At 34.7% G+C, this 19623-nt stretch overlaps 1 protein-coding gene across 10 annotated transcripts in view; it reads right to left on the bottom strand.

Annotated features, from left to right (window-relative positions):
• Positions 1-19623, bottom strand: part of ADGRL3 (adhesion G protein-coupled receptor L3) — a 1229798-nt gene that overhangs the window by 1055807 nt on the left and 154368 nt on the right. For 9 of the 10 annotated variants that reach the window (XM_035726124.1, XM_035726125.1, XM_035726123.1 and 6 more), the window contains exon 2: positions 3088-3156. The gene's annotated coding sequence lies outside the window, so the exon portion shown is untranslated. Of the gene's footprint in view, positions 1-1892; positions 2005-3087; positions 3157-19623 lie in introns of those variants that run through there. The other variant, XM_035726121.1, reaches the window with a different exon arrangement.

Genomic DNA, 19623 nt, shown 5'->3' with positions numbered 1-19623 from the left:
CGATGTGGGACTCGATCCCGGGACTCCAGGATCATGACCTGAGCCGAAGGCAGTCGCTTAACCAACTGAGCCACCCAGGTGCCCTGAACATGACTTTAAACACTGCTAAAAAGACCTGGTTATTTGTGCTCCAGATGTTATTAAGTCTTGTATTCATGTTGCTGTGTTCTACCATTAACTTATAGTCAAGACAAAATTTGTTCTTAGCACAAGTTTAATCACTTATAAGAGACCAATCCCTATTTTATAGTCTTCTTGATTATTTTAGTTTTTAGCTATCCATAATAATTCTAAATAGATTGTTAATATTTACATTAAATAATAAATCAGGAAAATATATCCCATAATACAAGTAAAGAAAATATCAGCTCTGCCATTTTTTGTTATTTTTTAATTAATTTATTTTCTTTTTTGGAGAGAGAGAGGGAGAGTGCAAGCAGGTGGAGAAGGGGCAGAGGGAGAAGGAATGAATCTTAAACTGACTCTGTGCTGAGCACAGAGCCCGATGTAGGGCTCAATTTCATGACTCTGAGATCATGACCTGAGCCAAAATCAAGAATCAGATGCTTAACCAACTGAGCCACCCATGCGGCCCACCATTTTTTTGTTGTTGTTGTTATTTATTTGGGCATGTAGTTATCAAATACTCTTCAATTTGTAATCTTTATTTAACACTTCTAAACTCAATTGTCTAAATATGAGCAGTCTAGTTAAAAATTGACATTAATTCAGTTAATGCACTTATCCAAACTCATGTAATATCAGTACACTAAAATATTCTTAAAAACAATCACTGCCATCAAAATCCTGTGAGATACAACCTGACTTCCATTAGGATGGCTCTAATCAAAATTCCAATAACTTTTGGCAAGGATAGGGTGAAACCAGGACACATGTCTGGGGAGAATGTGAAATGGTGCAGCCCCTTTGGAAAGCAGTTTGTTAGTTCCTCAAAAGGTAAAACATTCAGTTACCATATATTCTACCACCGGTATATATCCAAGAGAAATGAATACATATGCTTACATAAAAACTTGTACACAAACGTTCATAGCAGCCATTACTCATAATAGACAAAAAGTATTAAAAAAAACCCAATGTCCATCAACTAATAAATGGATAAACAAAATGTGGTATGTCCATAAAGTAGAATATTATTCAGACATAAAAAAATTATGTCCTGATTCACAGAACAAGGGTAAAACCCGACAACATTGTGAAGAGGGTAGGTACAAAAAGCCACGTATTGTATGATTCCATTTTTTATGGTAAATCCATAGAAGCTGAAAGTATATTAGCTGTAGCCAAGGAACAGGGCAAAGAGGCAAAAGTGAGTAAATGCTCAGTGTATAATCTAGATAAAAATGTTCTGGATTAGATAGTAGTGATAGTTATGCAACTTTGTGAATATACCAAAAAACACTAAATTGTATACTTTTTAAAAGAGTGGATTAATGGTATATAAATCATATCACAAAAAACAATGAAACAAACACTGTTAATCATTTAACACTGTAAAAAACCCCATGAATCCTCTAAAAACTTCATATTTTGGTGCCTGTAGCTGTCATTATGTTAAATATTATAAGGTCTTAATTCCTTCTTATATTTTGTGATGAAAATGAGTATCAAGGAGAGGTTCTGAAATTTTCTTCTCACAACCCTACAAATACCCTTAAGCACTCTGGAGACATCTTGGCTAGAAAATTAAGCTCATGATACTTGCATGGGCTGCTCCAAACCTACTTTTCCATATTCATCTCCTAACACTGTCCCACCACATGAGTAATCCTTCAGCAACATTAGAAATATCAATCTTTCAATGGCCATTCCTTGTTCTTTTGTGTACTCTTTCATAAGCTCTTCTGTTAGCTTGGAATGCATGACCTCACCTTCTCTGCCTCAACGGCCCCTCAGTGAATTTCATAAGTTGTATGAAGATTTCAAGAGACTCCAGCAAAAGTGACTTGCTCCCACTTTTGTTTCCTTAACAGTCTGCCAGTGACTCTTACAAAATGTATACAGTAATTTCTATAGAGTTTCGTATCTTTCCCACCAGCATTTAACTTCTCCAGAGCAAGCATATCTCAGCCTTGCGTGGCTAAATATTTTGGAAAAAAAAAAAAAAAAAAACGATTGAATCAGTGTGTTTTTGTTAATTTAACTAATTTATATCACTAAGAACCAAAAACCCATTTCATATTCAACATAGTAAAAGAATGTCTGCAAAATTTATATGTTAATGTATACATAAGCTAGTAAATACAAATAAAGGAGATTCAATCATATCTACTGTGGGAAATAGGAAATAACATTTGCCTATGTGAATGAATGTGCTAAAGAAAGCAGTGGCAAAGAAATTAAGGCAAAAATATCTAAAAGAAGGAATATCAATTGGAAATTTTACTGCCTACAGAGGTGAGTGCAATATTTTTATAGTCTTAAATTACTCAGTACTCTTCAAGTAAAAAGTACAGAATCTTTGAAAATAGACATAACAATTTATAATACATACCATTAAATCAACAACTCAAAATTAAATGAACATGATTTAATGTGAATAAGAAAATTGGTATTTCTGCTTTTAAGCTGTATATTTATAATAATGTATATTCTAGATATTACAAAGTCACTTTAGAGAAATTAACATGGTAACTTCAAGAACAAAGGAAATTCCAATTTTACTGTTGGTTGATTAATATAAAGACCTACTTGCCTTCAAATGATTTGCTGAAGAAGATGCAAATCATTTATGTTATTAATATATGGAATATAAATTATTATTAAGAACGCATTTATTGTTCATCTAGCTAAAGTATGCCTCCTTAAATGGAATTCTGTATATTTTTGGGAAAATAATATTGACAATTCTTATGGACAAATATGTAAATTTAAATATGTAAATTTATTTGTCCTCAAGAAATATCAATTTTATTTTCCCAAAAATATACAGAATTCCATTTAAGTAACATTAAAAATTTTTCAATATGATCCTCATAAAAACATATACAAACTTGAATGGAAACATATTAAATACACTTTGAAATTACTAACAATTATGATTGGCAAAAATTATCTAATAGTTACCTTAATTTGCTCTTCAGTAGCTAAAAGTCCATGTTCTTTTCCTCCGATTTACTGAACATTTAAACATTTCTGTAAAAAAAATACATTAGATGATGAGAAAAAAATCATACTTTATGGTTATACTTTTAGGACTATTTGGGTATACTCATTTATTTCTTATTATTGGTCAAGTGCCTTTTTTCCCCACAATGCTTGGGGTATAGCATTTCATAAAAAATGAAATTCTATTTACCTCTGACACATCTTCTTCAACCATCTAATTTACTGTATCATTCACTAGGAATAATTAGGTACGGGAATTTAAATATCTTCCTAATTTAAAAAAGATGCAAGGGACACCTGGGTGGTTCACTGGGTTAAGCGATTGACTCTTGATTTCAGTCAGGTCATGATCTCAGGGTGCTGGGATCAAGCCCCAGGACAGGCTCCGTGCTCAGTGGGGAGTCTGCTTGATTGTTTCCCTCTCCCTCCGCTCTTCCTGCTCATGCTCTCTCTCTCTCAAATTAATAAATCTTAAAGGAAAAAAAAAGTGTCCATTGCTAGAAACCAGAAAGCTTCTTAGAGCTCATAGAACTTATTTTAAAAACTTACATCTTCTTTTATTTATTTTTTAAAAGATTTATTTATTTTGGAGAGAGAGAGCAAGAAAGAGAGCATGCACATGAGCAGGGGGAGGGGCAGAGGCTAAGGGAGAATATCCTCAAGCAGACTCCCCGCAGAGGGTGGGGACAGCCTCCTGACTCCGGGCTCAATCCCAAGACCGTGAGATCATGACCTGAGCCGAAATCAAGAGTCCAACACTTAACTGACTGTGCCACCCAGAAGCCCCTGCAACAGATATTTCTAATAAGATCCTGGGATGTGTTTAATCACTTTTACCATTAGAACTGCTGTGTTAGCCTGGTGATGGGTATTAAAGAGGGCACATACTGAATGGAACACTGAGTGTTATATGCAAACAATGAATCATGGAACACTACATCAAAAACTAATGATATAATGTATTGTAATTAACATAACAATAAAAATAAAAAAAATTAAAAAAAGAACTGCTGTGAAAAAAAATTGAAAAACACCTTTATATCTTGCCACTTAATCATATATACCAAATATGCTCTCTGTGTATTTATATACATAGACAGAGACCATGATTACAATAGTTTAAACAAATTCAGATTTTAAAAATAATAGAAAGGAAAAATATAATAGAAAGGAATAAACAAAGAGTTTACTAAATGGTATCTTTACAGGGATGACTGCTAGTCTTCATTTTCTTTAAATTGCCAAAATATTTTCTATTTCTTTTATTAAACTAATATCAACGTGCCAGACATTTTACCAAAAAGGGGGAAAAAAAGAGTAATATCCTTCAAAGAAGTTTCTTTGGGATTTCAATGTTTTCTAATGGCTCCGCACTGGTCATATCAGGTTTTAAACTTTTTTTTTAATTTTTTTATTGTTATGTTAATCACCATACATTACATCATTAGTTCTTGATGTAGTGTTCCATGATTCATTGTTTGTGCATAACACCCAGTGCTCCATGCAGAATTTGCCTTCTTTAATACCCATCACCAGACTAACCCATCCCCCCACCCTCCTCCCCTCTAGAACCCTCAGTTTGTTTTTCAGAGTCCATCGTCTCTCATGGTTCGTCTCCCCCTCCGAAGGTTTTAAACTTTCTAGTGAGTCTATTTAAGTGCTTTATAGGAGCATCAGCTGCATTAGTTAATTATTATGATACTTGGTATTTATTATGCTATTCGTAGTAGTATGCTATTAGCAAAACGTTAAGGGATCATATATGTGCCAAAACAATGACAAAATCTAGTATCTATTCTATAATCTTGTTCCCAAATGGATAAGGAATTAGATATATGCAGAAACTCATTAGCATAAAATTAAGTTCTCCTTTATAGAATCACTATTGATTACCATCAGATATATATGAAAACAAATTAGTGTAAAAATATTCATTAATAAAAGCATTATATTTTGCTTGAGTTTTTTTAAACTATATTTTTCTTAGTGAGTACCCACCCATATTTGCTCAATTAGTGAGGATTTGTACAAGAGCAATCCATTCCGTATCTGAATGGTATGCCTAACTACTTGAACAGGCAACTGAGAGCAATTTTTAGGCAATTTCTTGGCTGTACACATAAGGTATTGTTTCCCAGTTTTTGAAGAATAAGCCCATCCAATCTTACAAATATTTTACATGTCTGAACAATCATGGGTAATGATAGCACAGGCTCTCCTAGAATTATCCTCACTCGGTAGATTTTGTTTCTCTCAATTAGGAAATAAATTCTGATATCCAAACATGACTTATTCCACAAAGTTCTCCCTAACAGCACCAAACCAACTACCCACAGACAGAACAAATCTTATGTTCCCCGATGCTCCCATACCCCTGTGTATATTCTTCTATATGGCTGAACCCGTACATTGTAATGTGAATTGCTTCAGAACAGAGACTGTGACTACTTCTTCAGTTGGTATCACCCCACCCTAAAGAACCAAACACTTAAAAGGGCCTCAAAAATGCTGACTGGGTAAACAAAACATTTTCTTTTTAGTTTAAAAAAAATTGTAAGTATTTATTGGAAACTGTATTGGTCTCACATAAATTGAGACCAAGAACAAAAATGCACCATTATATGTCTTTGAGTTTGTTTGCATAACTATCTTTATAGGTCCATTTTCCTTTTGCTCAGAAGATCAGAGAATCTTCAGTTTACAATTTGGCTATTCAGTGTCTCAATGCTTCATCCAATTATTGCCCCTTCAGGCACTTCAGAGTTAGTAGACAACTCAGAGAGCCAACAACTCAGACAGAAGAACAAGCTTACACCGGGTCACAGCTTCCTAAGGGGAAGGAGACCAGGTCAGAGGTAAATCACAGAGAAGGAAAAGGGGAATAGCTGGCTAAAGGGAATTGAAAACCAAACAGAAGGGAAGAAAAGGTATATATATCAAGTGATACTCTTCTATCAGCATAAAGTGTTAGCCTGAATTTCTTTTCATATTTAGTAAACTTGTACTAAAAGGGATTGTTAAAAGGAGCTATTAGAATAATTATTTGAATAATTTGACTACTTCGAAGGAAACACTCAGAAAGGATAGAAAATTTGGTGTGTTTATATCTTCATATTTTCAGCACCATTCAAAAGTGACAGAAAAAGAAATTTCCTAGCAGTTATTGCAGTTCACTCTATGCTTTGCAAATCAGATGGAAATACCTGAATACTAGATTGCTTTAATTAAAAATTAAAAGCTAAATTAATCCATCCTTTAGAAAAAAACCTTGTAAACAAGCAGATATATAAGACAGCAAAAATGGAAAATAAAATTATAAGATTTGATTCACCAACTAAAAAAGGGAATACATAATAAAGAAAAATGTTCAAAACAAATTTTCTAATCATGAGACAGCAAGTTTAAAAAGTAGAGCAACATTCATTCATTCATTCACCAAATATATACTCTGTGCCCAGGCACAGTTCTAGGTGCTATGGATTCAGGAGTGAGCTAAACAGACAAAAACAGCATTCACAGAGTTTATCCTTACCTTGCGGTTGAAGGGTGAGAAAAGATTGAAAGAGAGAGAAAGAAACTGACTATATTCTTCAGACATTTTTGTATTATTTTTAAATGTTAAACACTTCATATTTTTGAATATTTTATATTCCCATTAACCTTAAATTTTTTAAGGTTTTAAGGACTTTATATTCTCACTTTACCTTTATAAAATTCCTGAGGTTAGTATGAACATTACCTTGTTTATTTTACAAATAAATATTCTGAGACATTGAGTGGCAAAGCCAGAATGTGAATATAAGTAATCCAAATTCAGTCTATACCCTCCAGCTTCTCAAACAGCATTATATTGACTATCACTGCCCATATCTGAAAAGAGGATGTTTATAAGGATAAACAGTAATTTTCTGTAAATGAATTCTTTCGGGAATAATCATCTCAGAATTTCATAACACTGATTATTTTTTGAAGGTACCTTGGCATTCTAATATTTAAATGAGATTCCAGGAAATCAAAGTAAAAATTAGTCTGGAATTAAGATGAAAATATATTTTATTGTCTTGGTCTGTGAGGCATTAATTTATGTTACATCTCCTACTGAACTTTCCAATAAAGGTTCAGGAAGAAATGAAGAATTCATTTGTACAAACATACCCTAAAAAGATCATTCTAGGGATGCCTGGGCAGCTCAGTTGGTTAAGGGTCTGCCTTCGGCTCAGATCATGATCCCAGGGTCTGGGATGGAGTCCCACATCGGGCTCCTTCTCAGCAGGAAGCGTGCTGCTCCCCCTGCTTGCGCTCTCTCTCTCTCTCTCTCTCTCTGACAAATAAAATCTTTAAGAAATAAATAAATAAAAATAAAATAAAATAAAGATCATTCTAGTGTCAGTTAAAAGATGTTTTGCAGCCTAAGATGACAGCTATGTTGTTGTTTTTTTAAGAAAAGTGAAAACAGATTTTTTAAAAATACAGTGAATTAGTGGACTATTTGTAAGGTAATATATTTTGTTTTGTTTTGGTCTATGAGAGTCCTTAAATCATTTTTAGAACTAAACAGTTAAATGTTAGGTGCCACAGTTTCATTATCTGTAAAAAGAAGTATATAGCCTTCCATCTATCATTTCCAAATATTTGGAAGTGAAATAAGTAAATATGAGTCAAAATGCAGTAAACAGACACATTAACTGCATTATGACATTTCATCTCCACATCTTCAACTAGGTTTTCCAATGCTACCTCTTTAGTTATGATGTTCAAATCATTTTTCCAACTACCCCCTCTCAGTTTCTCAATCTACCAGTTATCTTCAAATACCTTCTACTTTCATTCCATATCAATAACCATTATCATGTACCACATTTCCTCAGTAGACTCTTCAAATTTGTTTTTCATTTTTATTTCCAGTAATTTTACAGATTAGAAGGTGCAACTGATAAAGATTATCATGGTTATCAGGTGATGGTGCTTAAACAAGATCCCAAGGCATTTCACACTTAGTCTGGCCTCCTGCCACTTCAGGCTGTCACCACTGGCCCCCATACTTGGAATATTGCAAGGTTCAAGAACAGCACCTTCTCATTCATATAGCACCATTTTATCCCCACTCCTATCTACCTTGCAAACAGCTGCCAGAATAACCTGAGACCTCATTTTTCCCATGATGATTTCTGCTCATTAATCCACAAAACACTATGTTGTTTTCTACAGGATCTGGTTTTTCAAGACCCTTTAGGATGAATACATTATTTTCTATTAAGAACATTTTTTGACACTACTCTACTCCACCAGACAGAATTTCCACATCAGCAAGTTGAGGTTGCTGACTGGCTCCTGAGACAGATTATTCCAGATAGAGTGGCTTGTTAATGTATCAAGAACTGTTCTGTGCAGTTCTCTACACTTATACTTTGAATGCCATGCTAACGTTATGCTAAGGTCTCATTCTCCAATGAAATTAGCCTCCACACTTTAGGTACAAACAGGTCTGTAACTTCTGGTGCATTTAAATCAAGAGTACAAAGTTTAGTCCTCAATGTGCCAAATTTCCACATGTGATCATTTTCAGCCCCCAAGAATGTAAGCCATTGTATAAAGGAGGGTGTCTCAGGTGCAATTTTCTATCAACATAAAACTGGACAAAATTGACAACAACAACTATTTCAGGACTATGGAAACTGACCAGTCATCCAATCAATTTAAGGGTTTATGCCAGAAAAATTACCCTACTTTTAATAAGAACAGTGGGAATCCTGTAGTATTTTTGCCTGGAAATTCTACTCTCTCACCCCATAACTTCCAGCTAGACTCTTAGGTCATAAAACAAACCTTAATGAATTTAAAAGAATTGAAATCATAAAAGTAGACTGACAAAAACAGAATGAAATTTAATTTTTTTTTGGAAATCCCCAAATATTTGGAAATTAAAAAAACATACGTATCTCATGTATCAAAGAAATTAGAAAATAAATTAGAAAATATTTTTCGACTGAGGAAAACTAAAGCAGAGCATATCATAATTTAATGGAATGCAGCTAAAGCTGTACTTAAAAGTAAATTTATAGCCTTAAACACTTAAGAAGAAAGAAAAGTAAGAAAAGAAGAGCAAATTAAGCAAAAAGAAGGGAAGAATGAAAGGGAAAAAATGTGTGACCAGAAAATTATAAAACGAAAACATTCCCACTACTTATTCTGTTATTAAAAATCCCTTACCTTTTCTAACCCTTAGGATTTCATCTTTAACATGATAATTAGAATAAATTACTCATAACCCTCCTTTGCTGAAAAACATAATTGGTATTTTTTGGAATAGCCAACAGATCTATGATATTAAAAATATATACTACATAGAAAACTCATAGTTTATGAATTGGGGGAAAGGACTGCTGATAATCCAAAACACAAAATAATCTTGAAAACTTAATATATTATACACATTTTCACTTATAAAAGATTGAACCTCTTACATTTTGTTTTGATGCTATTAAAAGAAGTCATAATTAATGGAAGATAGGGAAAAATTATGATGGTGGCAGTTTGCCTGCTTGCATACAGAGGAGAGCAGAAGATAGCACAGAATATATCAGACAGGACAAGGAAAAAAGAAGAACCCTTCATCAGTGTCTACTATATACCAGCCACGGGGCAATATCAAGCCTTAGAGCAGTATATACAAAGACCCTGTCTCCACAGAAAAGAGTTTTTATTGTTAAAATCAAAATAAAAGATTAGGTCTTTTAATTATTTCCGTTCATTTGCAATTCAATTACACACAGATTGTTTCTTCTCTCACAGAAACAGCAATGCCCTAATGAATCAGTTCATCAGAAGTCCATGGCATGCATAACCCCAAAACTCCTCATCCCAGCAGGTATGTGCTAAGGTGATGCCCTTGAATGATATTTCTTCCAGGGATCTGTTTCTGATATATGCCTTCAGCTGATAAACATACCAGAAGGCAAAGACATTAGTCTTTCCCAGGTATCCAAAACTAAAACAAAGCTTTTAAACCCACAAATACCTCTTTCTCTGAGTTTAGCCTAGGACTGAATCAACCAATGCTTTAGCTTATTCCTGGGTAAGGACTATGCAGCCTGCTACTCTAACCCTAAGGACTCTTGGGTGTCCAGGAAGATTATTTCCTCAGCAATGTAGTTTTTTTTCTTTCTCTGCTTGAGAAACAGCTTTTAAGTTATCAATATAAAAAGCAATCATTCAAATTAATCTGTGCATTTACCCCTCAAAAGTGCCTATAATTACACATATTTGCATCCTATAGTTTCCAAAGTCTATAATAGGAGTTACCAAGCTACTTTCATTTATAATAAAATATGCCTACATTCTATACTTTTAAATAATCATTTATTGGTAGAACACACTGAAAACCACCCCATTACTTATATCTTGTTCTGTTTCATTTTAAAAATTTAAATGAGGAACTTTAAAAATGCCTAAAAATGAAAGTTCTGATATATGAAAAGATCTTTTTCTTTAAACATTATCCTCTCCTTAATTATCACGGTTTTTTTGTTTGTTTTTTGTTTTTAAGATTTTATTTATTTGACAGAGAGACACGGTGAGAGAGGGAACACAAGCAGGGGGGAGTGGGAGAGGAAGAAGCAGGCTTCCCGCTGAGCAGGGAACCCAACGTGCGCTTGATCCCAGGACTCTGGGACCATGACCTGAGCCAAAGGCAAATGCCCAACAACTGAGCCACCCAGGCACCCCAATTATCAGGTTTTTAGCTCACAAAAACATACTTTCCCTTCATGACTATTCTAGTAACAACAATTTAATCTCAAACTATCTCATATAGTGAAAATAGCTTAAGAACAAGTTTTTGTGCCAACACATACTACCAAATATTTTCTACAGACTCATGATTGGATTTTTATACATTTATGCAGTTTCTGTTCTAGAAAAATGATTTTTATCTCCCATGTCTATGAGGCCAAATTGTCAGCTGATAATCAATTCCAAAGAAAATCCAGTATGCCAGAATCCTAAGTTTTACTAAGGATGAGAACCTGGTGTCTAATGAAGTGTTCTCAAAGGTTTAAAAGAGTTTGGATTGCCAAACCAGACGCTGCATCTCAGATAAGCTTCTTCCAAAAATCCTCATTCCTCTGGTCATTAAAAAAAAAAAAAAAAAAAAATCAATGAATGTATTCTAACCAAAGTTTAAAAAGCTTCTGAGAAATGACCTCTGCCAAAGTCCTCTGGGGACTTTCCAACTGTGCAGGGGGTAGGGTGTGGGATCAAAAAGCAGAAAGAAGGAAGAAATGCTTCTGAGCAAGTGAAAAAAAAAAAAATCTAGCTGGAGAACTAAAAGGGATTAGCTTACATATCAAATATCAGATTTCCATTGCACTGCTACTCTGCTTTCTCCTCTTTTTTCTGGCCCATTCTTGCATTGTCTATAGTTCATTACACGAAGCTTTATTTCCCACTTTTTCTAAGATTTCAAGCGAAAATCTTCAATACTGAAATCTTTAAAATGGTATGCTTTACATTACACAGTAATAAGTACCTTATCTGAGACTCCACTATCTGGAAATCAGACCAATTTAACATACAGTCCTAAATCAGGAAATACATTTAAAAGAAAAAAGAAAAAAATCTCACACTGCACTGACACTCAATGAACTTGACTCGCAGAGAGGCCTTTAATCAAGATGTAGTTATTCTTTATGTTCTCCAGTAATCTAACAATGAGAAATCAGAAGCAGAAGCTGCACACAAACATCCATCACAAATACACAAAGATCTGAGGAGAACTGAAAGCTACTCCGAAGGCACTGTGGAAAGAGTTTTTATTCAATTAGCAATAATTGCGCCTCAGATAAACCTCATTCTGTCAAACACCTGGAGTTTTGCAAACTCTTTAATTGGGTGGATGTTTGCCTCAATTTTTCAGAAATTTTTCTGTACCCAAAGAAGCCCCCACCCAAGCAAGACTCTATGTAACTGAAGTTTTACTCATGTACAATTCAAAATAATCATAAATCAACAAGGTCAAATTTACAGGTATTATATAGACAATTAAAATTTAACAGCCTTGGTCAAGTATAAAGGATATGTGTATGTTTGTGTGTATTTTACCCATCCCTTTTGAGGACATCACTTTTAAGTATATTTATTTTATTTCTATATATTATATATAGAAAAAGATGAGAAGATAAATACATATTTTAAGTTATTTAAAGATCACATACCCATGAAGGGGAAATCCATATCACTCCTTCCAAACAGTGTCCACTAGAATTTTTTTTAATTAGTTGTTTCTTTTTTGGGAGCTGGAGGAGCATATTTCTTCACAGGGCTTTTAAAAATAATAAATGTTGGGGCACCCGGATGGCTCACTCAGTTGAGCATCCAGCTCAGGTCATGATCTCTGGGTCATGAGATCCAGCCCCAGGTCAGGCTTCGCACTCAACACAGAGTCTGATTAAGTTTTTTTTTTAAATTTACCTGGTATTGAATTTAGTTTACATTATTACTAAATATAACCAATTTACTTTGAAGTACACATGCAGAAGATGTAAAGAAAATACTAATAGTTAAATAGAAAAGTTTTTCCATTTTTGCTACTTTCCCTCCTAACAAAGTTAATTTCTCAAAACTGTATAGGATAAAATACACAAATATAACTATACTTATCACGATAAAAGAAATAAACTCTATGTTTCTTCGTCCTTCAAAATAGTATTTAAAACTAAATGACCATGTTTTATGTAAAACAGTCACATATTGATCTTCTCTTACATGATTATATACCTATTATAAGACTAGCACGCTATGGTTATTATGGTTAAAAATCAAGACCAAAGATGAATAAGATATTTCTGGGATAGCAGCAGAAAAGAGGTTTAAAAACTTTGCTGAAATAATTTTTTAGCCCCCAAAAATCGATTTTTTTCTTCTAATGCCTGGCAAAATCCCTACTAATAAGCAACAGCTTCTAAATTCCATATTTCAACTTTAACCTTTACTTAATAAAATGGATGCAAATTTAAAATACATTTATATATATTTAGATTCCAAGTTAAAAAAAAAACTATAGCCATTTTCATTCAAGAATCAATCCAGCAAAGAAAGCCACAGTAAACCTGGAAGTGGGCTAGCTAACAACCACCAAACTGAATTAAACATTATTCCCGCTCCCAGAACACTCACAGCCAACTGTACAAATTCTTAATAATGTACAGCACTCTTGGTTTGAAAATATTTAATTATCAACATTAGGGATAAGAATAATAGCAACAATAACAACACAACAGCAATAAGCTTAAGAGGTCAACTAACTTAATCAAAAGCACAATTTAGATTACACTCTGGACAAACTGTGTTAATAAGCACAACGGAGTACAAAGGCAAATATACTGAAAATATTACCTAAATATTAAATAGCAAATAAAAATAAAATCTTTCTCTACTTCACCGCAGGCAAAGAAAGTCAAATGCCACTTGATCCAATTAAGCCAATTTAGGATACACAAATACTTAAAAGCCTGAGCCATACTAAGTGATGAAGGCAAAATGGACTGAGTCCAAATCTGCTTTATTTGTTTAGATGCTATTTATTATGGCTCTATTTTATTATAGGGTAGTAAAAAAAAAAATTACAAGGCAACATCCTGTTATTTTCCACTGGGAAAAATGATACAGATGCACTATTAAAAACTCAGCTCAGACAGCAGCATGTCAGGCTGCATGCCTACTTGTGCCTTTACAATGTGTCAATAGACACTGATGTTCATGCAGCTGATGGTAAAACTAGCCTAATTATTGCCACTTAAATGTTCCATAAAATTGTGGCTTTATAGAAATCTAGAACCTTTAACTCTATACATATTGGAAGGGAAAGAGTTGTTTAAAACAACTAAACCCCATTATTTCTTTGTAAAAAATAAAATGTCTTAATTCTCCCCCTAAAACTACTACCCTGTTTGCAGGGTAGTTAGCATATCATGAAATCACTATTATCAAATCGTAAATTGTGAGCCCTATTTCAAATCAGTTATCTAATAAGTAGCCTAATTTGTTGAGAAAGTGAATGAGCTTCACAAAAGAATTAAGAGCAAAGGAGAGGGAGAGAGGGGGAGAGACAGAGACAGGAATAGAGAGGGAGAAAGCAAGAAACAGACTACTGAGAACAAACTGATAGTTACCAGAGGGGAGCCTGAAATGGATGGATGAAACAGATGATGGGGATTAAGGAATGCACTTGTCCTGATGAGCATCAGGTGTTGTATGGAATTGGTGAATCACTACATTGTACACCTGAAACTAATATAACACTGAATGTTAACTATACTGGAATTTAAAAGAAAATTTAAAAAATAAAGATAATTAGGTTATAATCAATTTTAAAAGATTAAGATAATTGCTTTTCTTTTCAAAGATTTTATTTATTTGAGAGAGAGAGAAAGCAAGAGAAGAGCCAGAGAGAGAGAGAGAGAGACAGCACAAGCTGGGGCGGGGGCAGGGAGAGGGAGAAGCAGGCTCCCCACTGAGCAGGGAGCCCAATGACAACAATGCAGGGCTTGATCCCAAGACCCTGGGATCATGACCTGAGCTGAAGGCAGACGCTTAACTGGCTGAGCCACCCAGGTGCCTCAAGATAATTGCTTTTCTAATAAGTCCTATAAATATCATCTTTTCTCCTTTCATCATTATTCTCATCAATCTACATTCATTGTGTCATGAAAATGTTGCAAGCATTATATAGAATTCTAACTACACAAAACAGATATACTCATTTTTTTCTGTTACTTGAGAAAGATTAAGGAAAATTAGATTTTGTTTAGTATTTGGCACTTCAAAGGACACCAACTGGTGTTCCACAGTTCCATCCATTTTAGATGGGAAAATGCTGTGCTGCAGAGCGTGAGTGCTTGGAAATACTCTTAGTTTCGAAGCAGACGCAGCTTTAGACTTACTGCCATAAAGCATCTCAAAACTTCTGCTGATCCAAAAGCTGAGAGTTCCTGACATGCACGGCACCCCTGCAAAGTACTCCTGGACCGCATGAAAATGTAGTGCAGAGATGGCACCAAGGAAGGTACACTTTCCTTGTCTCCAATATGTGGATGATTCTTTTTGAGGTATTTTAGCTCAAATGATCTTGAACATCAAATAGCCTGTGTTTGCTAAGAGTATCCGCTATGCCTGCCTGTCCATTTCCCAAAGTATTAGTCCCTTCAGCAGCTCTGCAGAGCTAAAGCAAATTAGATTTTACAGTTTAGAAAAGTCAGTTATACTTGTGAGTGGTAGATGGAATTAAAGATTTTCTTTGGCATTGTGATCTCCAAAGTCAAGTAGTCAAGTAAACTCAATATTACAATCTGCCGGGGTGTTTTGTTTGTTCGTTTCATTTTTGTTGCTGTCCAGAACAGCCAAGTTTGGTTAGGAGGATGCTTGGGCAGCAGCATCTGAATGGCAATCATAATGTCATAACCACTGTTTTACGGCTTGAGCATAATTTATTAGCCAACAATACCCATCTCATCTTCCATTCCCTTTACCAGATAAACATTGGGGGGTAAGGGGGAGGAGGACCATTTAGAGACTATCCTACTGCTTAATGTTCCCTCTAAAAATTCAACCTAAGGCTAAAGTAAGATTTGTCATAATTGCTAGAACAGTTTTAAGAACATGGCTGCAGGATTATTCTTTACTTCATCTATTATAATATCATGCACAACATAGCTACTCAAAACTTGATGATGACATTAAGATATGGTCACTGTTGAAGAGAACAGACCACTGCAAGTCACATTACACAAACTTTACTGTTATTACTGAGTTTTGGTGATCTCTCAAATGCCCTGTCCTCACCTGTAACTCCAACCTGTTTCTATAAATGGTCACCCACATTTAGAACATCCTTCTCTGATTCTCCATCTGTTAATGGCTTCATTTATTTGTTCATTCATTCATCCTACAATATTTATTTGAAATCTATTCTGCTCTAGACACTGCAATACTCTGTGTGGTATAAAAATAAGTAACAGGAGAGTCCTGCTTTCTAAGAAACTTAATACCCTATGGAAACAGAGTTGTGTAAATAAATAGTCAAAAAACATGAGGTAAACACTATTTAAAAAAAGAACTGATAGCAGTAGAGATGCACAACAGGCTCTTATGCAAAACAAACATAGCATAATCTAGACTTGTACATTCATTATTTCACATTCATGTATCATCCACCACATGATAACCCCTTGGAAGATAGGATATACCATTATGGAGTGGTTTGACCATTAGCCAAATTAAATTTATCACTGATCATCCATATAACATATAAAATATATATATAACAACAGTAAAAAAACCATGAAGTCTGGCTATGCTGATTAAAAACTCTACCTCTGACACTGGAGCATGAACTTGACGTGTTTGTGCCTTAATTTGCTCATCTATAAAATCTAGACTATGAAATATTTTAAGTGTTATTAATGGGGCACCTGGGTGGCTCAGTCATTAAGCATCTGCCTTCAGCTGAGGTCATGATCCCAGGGTCCTGGGATCAAGCCTCACATCGGGCTCCCTGCTCAGTAGGAAGCCTGCTTCTCCCTCTTCCACTCCCCCTGCTTGTGTTCCCTCTCTTGCTGTCTCTCTGTCAAATAAATAAATAAAATTTTTAAGTAAATAAATAAATGAATAAATAGTTATTAAGATTAATTAAGTCATCCATGTGAAAACCTAGAACTGTCTTTAGCAAATAGGCACAATTTTTTTAACCTATTAAGGCCAGAAATGTTACAGTTGATATTTTACATGCATGTATTTTAAAAATCTTTATTTATAAATTATATAACATGAGTGCCATTCAACAGGTGATGAATCTGCAGCACAAAGAATGCAAAACATCCTCAAAACAAGAGAGCTACTAAATGGCAGAGTCATAAGAAAAAAATATATCTACACTATTCACAAAGGACAGAAATAAATAACACACATATTGGGCATCATAACCAATAGACCCACAATTCTAGACATTTCAAGAGATAAGTATCACTATCAGAAAAATACTTGGCAAACTAAGAGCAAAATTTTTTTCAACTATTAAAACAAATCCAAAACAGCTAAATATTACTATTTTAATTCAATTGATTTTTTAAAAAATTGAGGCCTTTGTCTAAGGAATCCTAACAAAATGAAGTTTATCAGTGCATTTTTTTAGTAATAAACAAAAAGAATATTATGTAATCACTTCTGACGATATTTTGTACTACACCCATCATAAAATTGCTTCAAGGAAGTTTAATTCTTAAGTCTTTTGGAGTAGATATACAATTTAGATATAAAATTTCGATATATAAAATTTAGATATAAAAATTCATGGCCTTTTCGATGAAATTAAGTACTTGCTTTTCTTACCAAGTGTATAATAATCATTTTGTTATTTATTTTTTGTTAAATTTTGTTAGTTATGTTTATGCTAATTTTGTTATGTTTATGCTAATGACTTTCTCCTAGAGCCTTAAGAAGCATAATTACAGTAATTTTTAACACTACAATTTCAAGGGCACCTGCGTGGCTCAGTCGGTTAACAACTGCCTTCAGCTCAGGTCATGATCCCAGGGTCCTGGGATAGAGCCCGGCATTGCATCGGGCTCCCTGCTCAGCGGGGAGCCTGCTTCTCCCTCTCCCTCTGCCTGCTGGCCCCCTGCTTGTGCTCTCTCTCTCTCTCTCACTTTCTGTCAAATAAATAAAAATAAAATCTTTAAACAAAAATACAATTTCAAAAACACAGTAATTGTTTCAACAATTGAAACAGAAAATTCCCCTCATGGGAGTAGGAAGCCAGGACATCTCTAAGTGTACCACCAGACTTACATGATGATTATTATCACAGTAATCTCCTCTAAAACTAATGTTACTTAGTACAAATGCTACTCATACCAACAAACTGTTACACAGAAAAGCTACTATCCTAGTAACACATTCAGTTTCCTATATATCCATGCTTCTCTTTCTGCCAATCCATACTGTTCATCACTCCCAGAGTACCCGTCCTAAAGTAAAGGTACGTTCACAATAAAAATAACTGGTTTTACCGTGTGCTAGGCCCGGCTGTAAGCCCTTTTACATACAGAGACTCAGCTCATCGTCACAACATCATGAGAGTAGCTATCATTACCGCCCTGATTTTAAGAAATAGCAACAGAAGCCTAGAAATTTATTCATAATTGGCAGGGCCTGCACTAGAAATCAGGCCCGTTTAACCCCAAAGCCCATGCTCTTAACCACTGCATTTTGCTTTTTACTTTCTTCAGCTGGTTTAATGCTGTTTATATTTCAAGGCTCAAACCAAAAGCAAGTATTTCAATAAAGCTCTTTAAAATCATGCAATCAGTCAAAACAAATCTTCCCTCTCAGAATCTGTAGCTATTCTTCTCTGACCCCTTACACTTACTGAATAGTTGCTATATGCTAGGCTATGCTATATGCTGTTTCTATACATGAATCGCATCACAAATGATGTAGGTCATAGAGTATTCTCCACTCCATAAATTTAAGAAATGAAGACATTTAAAAAGACACAGGAAGTCACAGGGCTGGTGAGGATTCAACATGAGCAGCTGTGTTCTCCATACCCTGCACAGCACACAACATCCTATTGCCCCCTGCAAAGAATAGAAGAGGGCTCCTATCCAGGGTCTCCTTATTAGATTCCTAGATTATTAGACTCATGGCCTTTGGTGGGTTGTGGTGCCTCTTAGCCTCAGTTTCTTCACTGGTAACAAATATAAAAAGTGTTTAACTCACAGTATCGTTCAGAAAACTAAGTAACACAGGAGGGTGCTCACTAAACATAAATTTTAGCAGCTACTATTGTTACTATTATACAACCTTTTCATCCTCTAGGGGAAGAGCTTGGAAAGTAACCACATGCTCAAAAATGTTGCATCTCTAGTATTTAAGTATGCAACAAAAAAAAAATGTTCATTAAATGTCTGAAGGGTTTTAGTCTTCATTATCTGGAACTCTAAGAGAGAAAAGTCCATTGGAGTATGTTGTATCCAGTAGCTCTTTTTCCTCATCTAATATCCAAATCCTTCTTAGAGTTTATAGAGCCTTCACAACAAAGTTTTCTTTTTTAAAAAACTACCATGTGAAGATAATTTTTTTAAAGATTTTATTTATTTATTTGAGAGAGAAAGAGAGAGAGAGAGAGAGATCACGAACACGGGAGAAGGGTAGAGAGAGAAGCGGACTCCCTCCCGAGCCGGGAGCATGATGTGAGACTCGATCCCAGGACCCCGGGATCATGACCTGAGCCGAAGGCAGATGCTTAAACGACAGAGCTACCCAGGTGCCCGAAGATAATTTTATTAATATCACATCCTCATATTTAGCAACTCTTGTAGGAAGTTTTTACAGTTTGGGCCAAGGGCCATTTCTTCATTCCTTTTGTTATGTTTTTGGTAGCTATAAAAACTACTGGGTCCAAGCCCTCTGCCATATACATAGAGCTTGCCATTTCCC

This window comes from Zalophus californianus, chromosome 2 (genome assembly GCF_009762305.2).
Source record: "Zalophus californianus isolate mZalCal1 chromosome 2, mZalCal1.pri.v2, whole genome shotgun sequence".
Lineage (NCBI taxonomy): Eukaryota > Metazoa > Chordata > Mammalia > Carnivora > Otariidae > Zalophus > Zalophus californianus.
This window is presented reverse-complemented; position numbering and strand designations above follow the sequence as displayed.